The sequence below is a fragment of the Rhamphochromis sp. 'chilingali' genome, assembly GCF_963969265.1.
Source record: "Rhamphochromis sp. 'chilingali' genome assembly, chromosome: 5".
In the NCBI taxonomy this organism is placed as follows: domain Eukaryota; kingdom Metazoa; phylum Chordata; class Actinopteri; order Cichliformes; family Cichlidae; genus Rhamphochromis; species Rhamphochromis sp. 'chilingali'.
In genome coordinates this window covers 28,126,099-28,134,677 of record NC_137932.1, presented here as the reverse complement: position 1 = coordinate 28,134,677, position 8,579 = coordinate 28,126,099, and positions in this window count along the sequence as shown.

The following is an 8,579-nucleotide window of genomic DNA, read 5'->3' as shown; positions in this document are numbered from 1 at the left end:
GAGGCGGGGGAGGACGTGACTCAAACCGCCACACTCTGTTCACTCTGAACTCTGCTTCTCACACTTACACCGCTAAAGGAACCAGTTTGGGGTCCAGTAAAGCCAGTTCACTGTGCTTTTAACAAGATTTAATTCACACTGTGTGCCAACTACACCAGGGTTCGCCTTCTTAGTTCAACTCAGTCACATGACACCAAAATCACCTAGTGTACCTGCTGATTTGTTTTACAATAGTCTAATATTTTATTCTTTGTTAAACTAAGGTGAAGGGTGAGGGTCAAAGGTTAAAAACACCTGAGATCAATATATTCACAGTAGCATAACTTTTATTTTCCAAGGTTCAAAGAAATTCAAACTTCTGCAATCATCACGTCACGAAACGGTAGAAGCTCTTTTCACCGCATGCTCTTCGAAAATCTTTCTCTGACATGAAAGTTTGTGGAAGAAGACTCAGATGTGGGCGTCTCGTCTCCACTGGTCCGGTATGCGATCGCAGTTAACCCGGATTAACCAGAGAATGTGCTCCAGAAGGACACAGCGCCCTCTGATGGTCAAGGTTGATTTTGATTTCCATCGTTTTTGATAATGGAGCACAAACATGAGGCAGACAGTGGAAAATGACATAAAAAGCCTCTTTATTAAGTTAGAAATAAAATAGCAGGTAGATGGGTGGGCGGGAGGAGGAGTTAAAGTTTCAGCAGTAAAGAGCGGACAGCTCCCCCTTCAGCTCCGACAGGAGCGGCTGCCAGCATTCAGCAACAAATGGAAAAGCCTCCTCCACATTCGGGTGTATATATCACTGTAGTAAGCAGACAGCTGTACTTAAACTTCAGCTCAGGATTAAGATGAATCAAGCTTTAATCAACCTGTGTGAGCACCTGGCCTCATCTCCTCTGAAACGCTCCACCATCCAGCCTTCAGCGTCCTTCGAAAGCTTCATCCTGCTCTTAGTCAGTAAGGGATGGACACTTTCAGCCATGCCCACCATATCCACCTCGAAGGTACAGACAGGTGAGATGGTAGCACACTCACAAGCCCAGCAACGGAGGTGGGTTCTTTGCTGAGAAGACAGTTGTGTGTACCAGCTGTGGGGGTGCAGTCGGCTCCAGGAGACCCAGACTGACGGAGTCTTGAGCTGCACTACCCTGATCTCCTGCTGGAGCTCCAGGTCCACCAAAGATGACCAGTTCACTGGGAACACCGAGTTGGACACATGCAGGCCTCTGCAGGAGCAGTTAGGCCTCAGGTGTGCAACCCCGCCCCCCTGCCCTACTTGTCTGGTTAAATACCTGTGACAGCAGGTAAGAATGTTTGGCTGCGGCGCTGCATGCACCACCCTGCAGGAGTGCAGCTGCAACACAAGCTGCAGCAGGCTGACGGCTTTGTGCTTGATCGACAGCTCACAGGAAGCACACTCTGCCAGCTCCTGTCACACATACACGTCCACGCACACAGTCACTGCCAGGATGCTGAGAATTTAATTACATCAGAGGACTGAACAGGAAGTGACTCACAGTGAACGGGTGATCAGGCAGAGTGGTTTAGACAGTGGTGCAGCCGTCCAGAAACAGGAAGCAGCTGATCAGAGACTGGAGGCACTCGAGTCCCAGGGGGTGGAGCAACTGTCCACCTGAAGCAGGCAAAGCAAAAAATAAACAAAGTCAAGGTTAAGCTGGGTTTAGACTGGGTCCCATAATCTGAAGGCTCGTTTGTGTCCCCACAGAGGTCCCCGGCCCCAGATTCAGGTGTGTTTGTATGTGCAAGCTCACCTTGAGGTGAATTGCAGAATGGCAGATATAGACAAAATACTTTTAATCTGGCTATCTTCAGGTTTTACATGCTTACACATACACACGCAGTTACTGTCCTTCCATTTACAAAGGCAGCGGCCTCACGGTGTGATTATTTTACGTGTAGTTGTTTTTTTCATGTGTAATAATATTCAACATTGCTATCAATACATTTTTCAAAAAATGCCTTTCTGTGCAAAATGGGCTTAAAAATATAAACAACTGTAGGATACTGTTCGTCCGTGATTTGAAGAGCCCAGTGCGTGATACCGATGCAGGGAAAACCAATTCTGCAGGAGAGACCTACCTTGGCACTTGTGCAGGTTAAACCAAAGGGAAGATATGCTCAGTAGCGATTTATGATACGGGCAACACGGTTGCCCGGGGCAGCTTCTTGGTGGGGGGTGGCATCACGGGCATCGGAAAAAAAATGCTCGTACTCATGCTGACCCGATGTTATGCCAGCGCATTTTGGGAATGGCATAGGCACCGATCGGTTTTCTATCGCCCATTTACTGGGTTTAAGGCGCCCTCCATTTCTAAGGTGCGCCTGCTGCTTGCAGCACAGGGAGGAGAGGGCAAGGCGGCGGGGATTCTCTGGCTGGCTGGAGCAGCATCTAATAACCAACTCGCAAAATAAAGAATAAAAAAATGAAAACAAACCAACAAACACGAAAACACCAGACATTATGATCAATGTTCCCTCTAATTTTTCACGTGTCTGAGCGAACATACAAACTCCCTGAGTGATCCCTTGGACGGTCCAAGGGCGTAGATTTGGTTTTGGCATTGGTGGGGACCGAACCCTGCCCTGTTTCTTTTTCTATTCCTTTTTGTCTTTGCTTCTTGATAACAAAAGGAGAAATATACTTGCCTACATATGCTATTCTACATGCTTTTAAACCATTTAAAATTACAATTCATAGTTTTACATGTGAATTATATAATGTTAAATTACTATTAAACAAATGACTGACTAAGTATTTTAGGCTTTAGTTTACTTCAGCCATAATCCAAATAAATCAGGTATCATACAAAAATAAAAAATAGCTTCAAATACAGTCATGACAATAAAAGAATATGACTTTAAGTACTTAACAACATTACTTCAGTTGTACTACACCAACATCTCTTATATGCATTAGCACTAAGGGAACACTGAATGACCTGGTGTTTTTTGTCCATAAAACTACTCATCTAAGATTACCACAAAGTAAAAAATCTCTCAGCAAAATTACGCAACATTTTAGGCACACTACACTATTGCCCCTATCAAATCAGTGAGCTGGGATCTTTTTATTCTAAACATGAACTACTGTTACAGCAACAGACATGGACACAACAACTCAATGTCCACTATGTGAGGGAGCCACACACATGCCTTCTCATCTCGTTAACTGAGATAAACTGCTGGCATATTTGTTTTACATCTATACTGTCCAGTCTCTCCTGGTGGACCATAGCCATGTTTTTAGTCTTCTGAGAGCACTGAAGCTTCTTTCAGCCTCAGTACATGTATTTTATCCTCAGATTAAAATTATTATTGTGTGCTTGATGTGCCTCACCTTTGGTCCTGGCTCTTCCCCTCTGACTGCACAAGGACATATTGCTACCTGATAAAATAACACATTGATTCATGCCATATAAAAAGTGAGACATGTCAATTCAGATTCTTTGTCAAATATACACTAACGAAACAATTTACATCAGCAGCCTAACAACTGTCATGATAATAAATACTAGTTAACTCATTCACTGCCAATGGCTGGCAGTGAATGAGTTAAACCCATTGACTCATTCACTGCAATTGACGGCTATAGACGTCAATGGCAGTGAATGAGTTAATCAATAGCACCAAATCATCAGTCAGTCACCTGTGACCTCGCCTCTTCACCTCTGTCTGAGCTACAACATGGCAGAGCTGCCTCTGTCACCTGATAAATAACAGTGAGACATTCCACATACATGCAGTCACACATGTGCTTCAAATACAGCAATGAACCAACAAGTCATCATCCAATTTCACCTGTGATCTTGTGTCACCATTACTCTCTGAGCTTTGTGTTGGTTCTTCTGTCACCTGATAAATAGGACATACATGGCAATAAGAATAAAATGTGGAGCTGCTTCAGTGTTTCTGTCACTTTGTGCAGATCTTGACTCATCAGTAATGTTTGTAGGGTGAGTGCATTTTTAAAACAATTTGTGCAAAATGCACTACAAGGTGGAATATTTGCAAAATCAGGACTATTCATGACTATGACATATGAATACGTCAGTACCATTAGTGTAAAAAAGGCCAGCCAATTAGGATGTAATTATTGTGTCACCAACATTTTAACGTTAGACATATAATTTTAACAAGCTCCGTAAACTAATATCCTGGCTTGCTCGAGGCTGCCGTTTTCTCTGACAGTTTCAATCAAAATTAGAAATGCTACTGTGGGAGACTGAGATAACTAATAGTGCTGCCTGTTGTGCAGTTAGTTTCCAAAACACGTTATTCATGGTTACATACAATTTTAGACTGATGTGGGCCAAAGCCTAGCATAGCCTGTAACGTTATTGTGACGGACACATTTTATGAGTTAATTTGGCTTTAAGTGACTTGCAGGTTTCTTTTAAAAACACTTTTTTATATCCAGGTTCTTCCTCTTTGCTGCCATCCTCCTCTCCTCCTCGCAGCGCAGGCTTACCGCTGCAAAACTAAACAGAGCTCCCTGAAAGGCTCAGCCAAATCACATTGGCCATATTTGTCACATGAGGTAGGACTCCAGTAGAGAATGTAATTTAACTCTTTCTGCACCGCTGGGTGAATGAGACGCTGAGAGATTGTTTTTTTTTTCTTTCTATCGGGTTGTTTTTCTTTACTCGAAGAGATCAAATTATTGGTGGGGGCAATTTAATAATCGCTGGATATTGGTGGGGACACGTCCCTTCTGTCCATGCCAAATCTACGCCCTTGCTTGGACCACTGTTATGGAACGCCAGGACTGCCATAATGAATTAATTAAATACACCATTAAATAATTAATTAAATGTGTCAATAATTAATTAAAATTGGAATTAATTAATTAAATAAATAGTTATGACACATGTAATTAATTAATTATTGACACATTTAATTAATTATTGACACATTTAATTAATTATTGACACATTTAATTAATTATTTAATGATATATTTATTTATTTCATTTTGGCAGTCCTGGCGCCTGGCTCTCATCATGAAATAATTTTATCTGTCAGCCTCACCCATCAAACTCAGGGGGCGGGGTTAACGCTGATCGAGTCAAAACCATTGCTTTGGCCTGGTGGCCATTGTTTCTAGCACACAACAACCGGCATGTGGAAGCTAATAGAACTGAGCTTTGAAAGACCCTGCCGTGAGACTGGGCAGACATCTCCGAAATCATCGAAGCACTTTTGCAAAGAGGCTGTATCTTGACAAACCGACCAGACACATGAAGATTAAACCACTACATTCTCGGCTAAAAAAATATTAAAACGGTATTTGGTGACACACAAACAGGGTCTTTCAAAGCTCAGTTCTGTTAGCTTCCACATGCCGGTTGTTGTGTGCTAGAAACAATGGCCACCAGGCCAAAGCAATGGTTTTGACTCGATCAGCGTTAACCCCGCCCCCTGAGTTTGATGGGTGAGGCTGACAGATAAAATTATTTCATGATGAGAGCCAGGCGCCAGGACTGCCAAAATGAAATAAATAAATATATCATTAAATAATTAATTAAAAGTGTCAATAATTAATTAAATGTGAAATACATAAATAATTAATTAAATGTGTCAATAATTAATTAATTACATGTGTCATAACTATTTATTTAATTAATTAATTCCAATTTTAATTAATTATTGACACATTTAATTAATTATTTAATGGTGTATTTAATTAATTCATTATGGCAGTCCTGGCGTTCCATACACTGTGAGCGACATCACACGTGTGCACTGTGGTCACACCAGCGTTTACATTTATGTCAGATTACTTTTAATTAACTGCTTTAGCCCATTTACAATGAAAATGTAAAAAAAAATCTAGGCATTGACCTGTGTAGTACTATTGGAAGTAAAAAATAACTTGAACTCCAATTTCGAAAACACAACTTTCTTTTCTGTCTTTCTTTCTTTCTTTCTTTCTTTTTTTTTTTTTTTATAAAGCTTTGACTTATTATGAGTCTGTGGTCTGGGAGAGAGTCCTGTAACTCTCTGTCTGCAAAATATAGTACATAATGACCAATGCTGGGCAATTAATTATATAGTTACTTCTTCAAAAAAGTAACTGAGTTATGCAAACAACAACATTTTTTTAAATGCAGCCAAGACGTTTTTTAAACAAACATTTCAAACTATTTACAGAACAATCAGCTGTTCTGCATCAAATCTGATGCCACACAAATCATTTGTGCCACTCCAAAAAATAATTTCTGTCCACTATAAGATAAAGGAGAACAACAGCCTGATACCTGCAGGCCTGACAACAAGAGATGTATCACTCCTGTAACACCTGTAACATTCAGCAGTCGCCTCATTGTTCTGACACACACAACAAAACTATTGACTACACTAGATTAGATTAGATTAGATTAGATAGAACTTTATTAATCCCTCGGGTGGGTTCCTCTGGGAAATTCGATTTCCAAAAAAGCACAGCACCGACAGAAGTTACAGAGTTATACACACACACATATATATAAATACAGAGACAATATAAATAAAATATACGAAGGGGATAAATATAATAAATAGGAATAAAAATAAAAATACACACTAACTACACAGGATTTGCACTAAATGTCTCAAATCTCTCACATCTCAAAACACCGCCATCACTCCTAAAACTTCCCCCCGTTTCTTAACAACTAGATGCCACTTTGCCATATCATTTTTTGATTGGTTGACATGGTACTTTTTTGGACGAATAGGAAAGGGAGAGGGGGGTAGGGTTTGTTTTTGCTCACAGGCAGAGAGTGTTTTCGAGCCTTTTTTCGTATAAAACGCCGTTTTTACCGTTTCTTCCCGCAGTAAATATAAACAACGATAGTATTCAGGAAGAAAACCAAACATTGCAGATATTTTTTTATCATAACTATGGTTTTACGTGGCCTATCAACTCAATTTAAAAACTAGTATAAAGTTCACACTTTTTCCGGCAATTGTTCCGTCTGTCCTGCTCACATCTCCAATGGTTGCGCACGTTGTCATTAACGTGGCTTCACTCCACATCAGCCACGCCGCTTTGCTAGCTAAAACACCGGTGTCAGCATATAAGAACGCTGTCATAGCCTGTCAACGACGTTGATTAGCTGCGTATTTGCGAATGTGAATCGCATTATTGGCTGGACTATGGGATAAGCCACTCCCATATGGGAGCAGCCAGTCACTTACTGACTAACACTGCAAAACATAATTGTCAAAGTATTAATTTTAATTTCAATTCAGGTTAGATTTTTTGTGCGCAGAGACCGTGCCAGCAGTGCGCAATTGCGCACGTGCTCAGCTTAGAGGGAACATTGATTATGATCAGTGCTTTAAGTGGCCCAAAAGAGGTGCCGGTACTCTATTTTTTTTTCGCCTCCCCTGAGGTAACAACAACTATATTGAATGGGTTTTATATACAACAGTCAACAGACAACCTTATACAAAATAATAAATCATTTTATTAGTTTGTGGATTTGCTTGAGCTAGAAAGAGCTACTGAACATAAATAAAATGTGCAAAAAGGTATTGAAATTTTTTTTTAACAAAATGTACATAAAATAAATTATAAACTAATTTGTATTTTGCTCTCTCTTGAGTCCCTGCTGGTATCAGCAGCAGCACTTGTAAAGTGTACCTGCAGAGCTTGGTAGTTCTCCCATACTGCTTTCACTGTTCTCTCACTTGAAGCAACCCAACGCACTGATAAAACACGGCCTATCACAAGGAGACGTTGTCCAACATTGTGAGCACTCTCGGTTAACTCCGTTTGGTTTTTTGGTGATGCATGGTAGAGGGAGTAAAGCTGATCTAAGAATATTTTAAAGTGGTTGATTCCTCCTACCTCCTTCAAAACATCACAAACTGCCAGTTCCAGTCTGTGATTGGAACAATGCCAGACAAACAGGTAAGGGAATTTGGAACAAAGCTGCGCAGCAACTCCTGCTTTCCTCCCAAGCATCACTGAGGCTCCATCACAAGCAAATGCCAACAAATGTTCCTGTAGGTAGTGAGGGTCAAAGCCATTATTATGAAGACATCCTAACAGTGCTTCAGTGATGTCCTTTGCTGTGGTCCCCTGCAGCTCAATCAGTTCAAAAAATATTGTGTCTGGATTTTCACTGGAAATAGCTGACCGCAGGCACACGACAAGCACAGACTTTCCACTTATTGTAGTGGATTCATCAATGAGCACACACAATTTTCTTTCATTCATCACTATGTCATTGACTACCTTCTTTTTCATTTCAGCTGCAATGTGATCCAGTATATTTGCACATGAGTTATTAGAGTGCAAAACTCTGCCCATCTTGACACCATTTAAGACTTGCAACTGGACATCTATTGGCATGTCTGTAAAGGGACGCCCATGCTTGCCAATCTTATAAGCTGTTCTAAACACATTGCAAGTTGAAGCGTAGTCAGCCTTTCTCATATCTTCAATGTGTTTTTGCATTGTATTTTGTGTTGCCTTCTCTTTTATTTCAACTGCTTTCTTGTGATAAATTGAGTCTCTGTGCTCTTTTATTTTCTTTCGTAGTGAGTTTTGTTGTGCAGCCTTGTCCCTTCCAA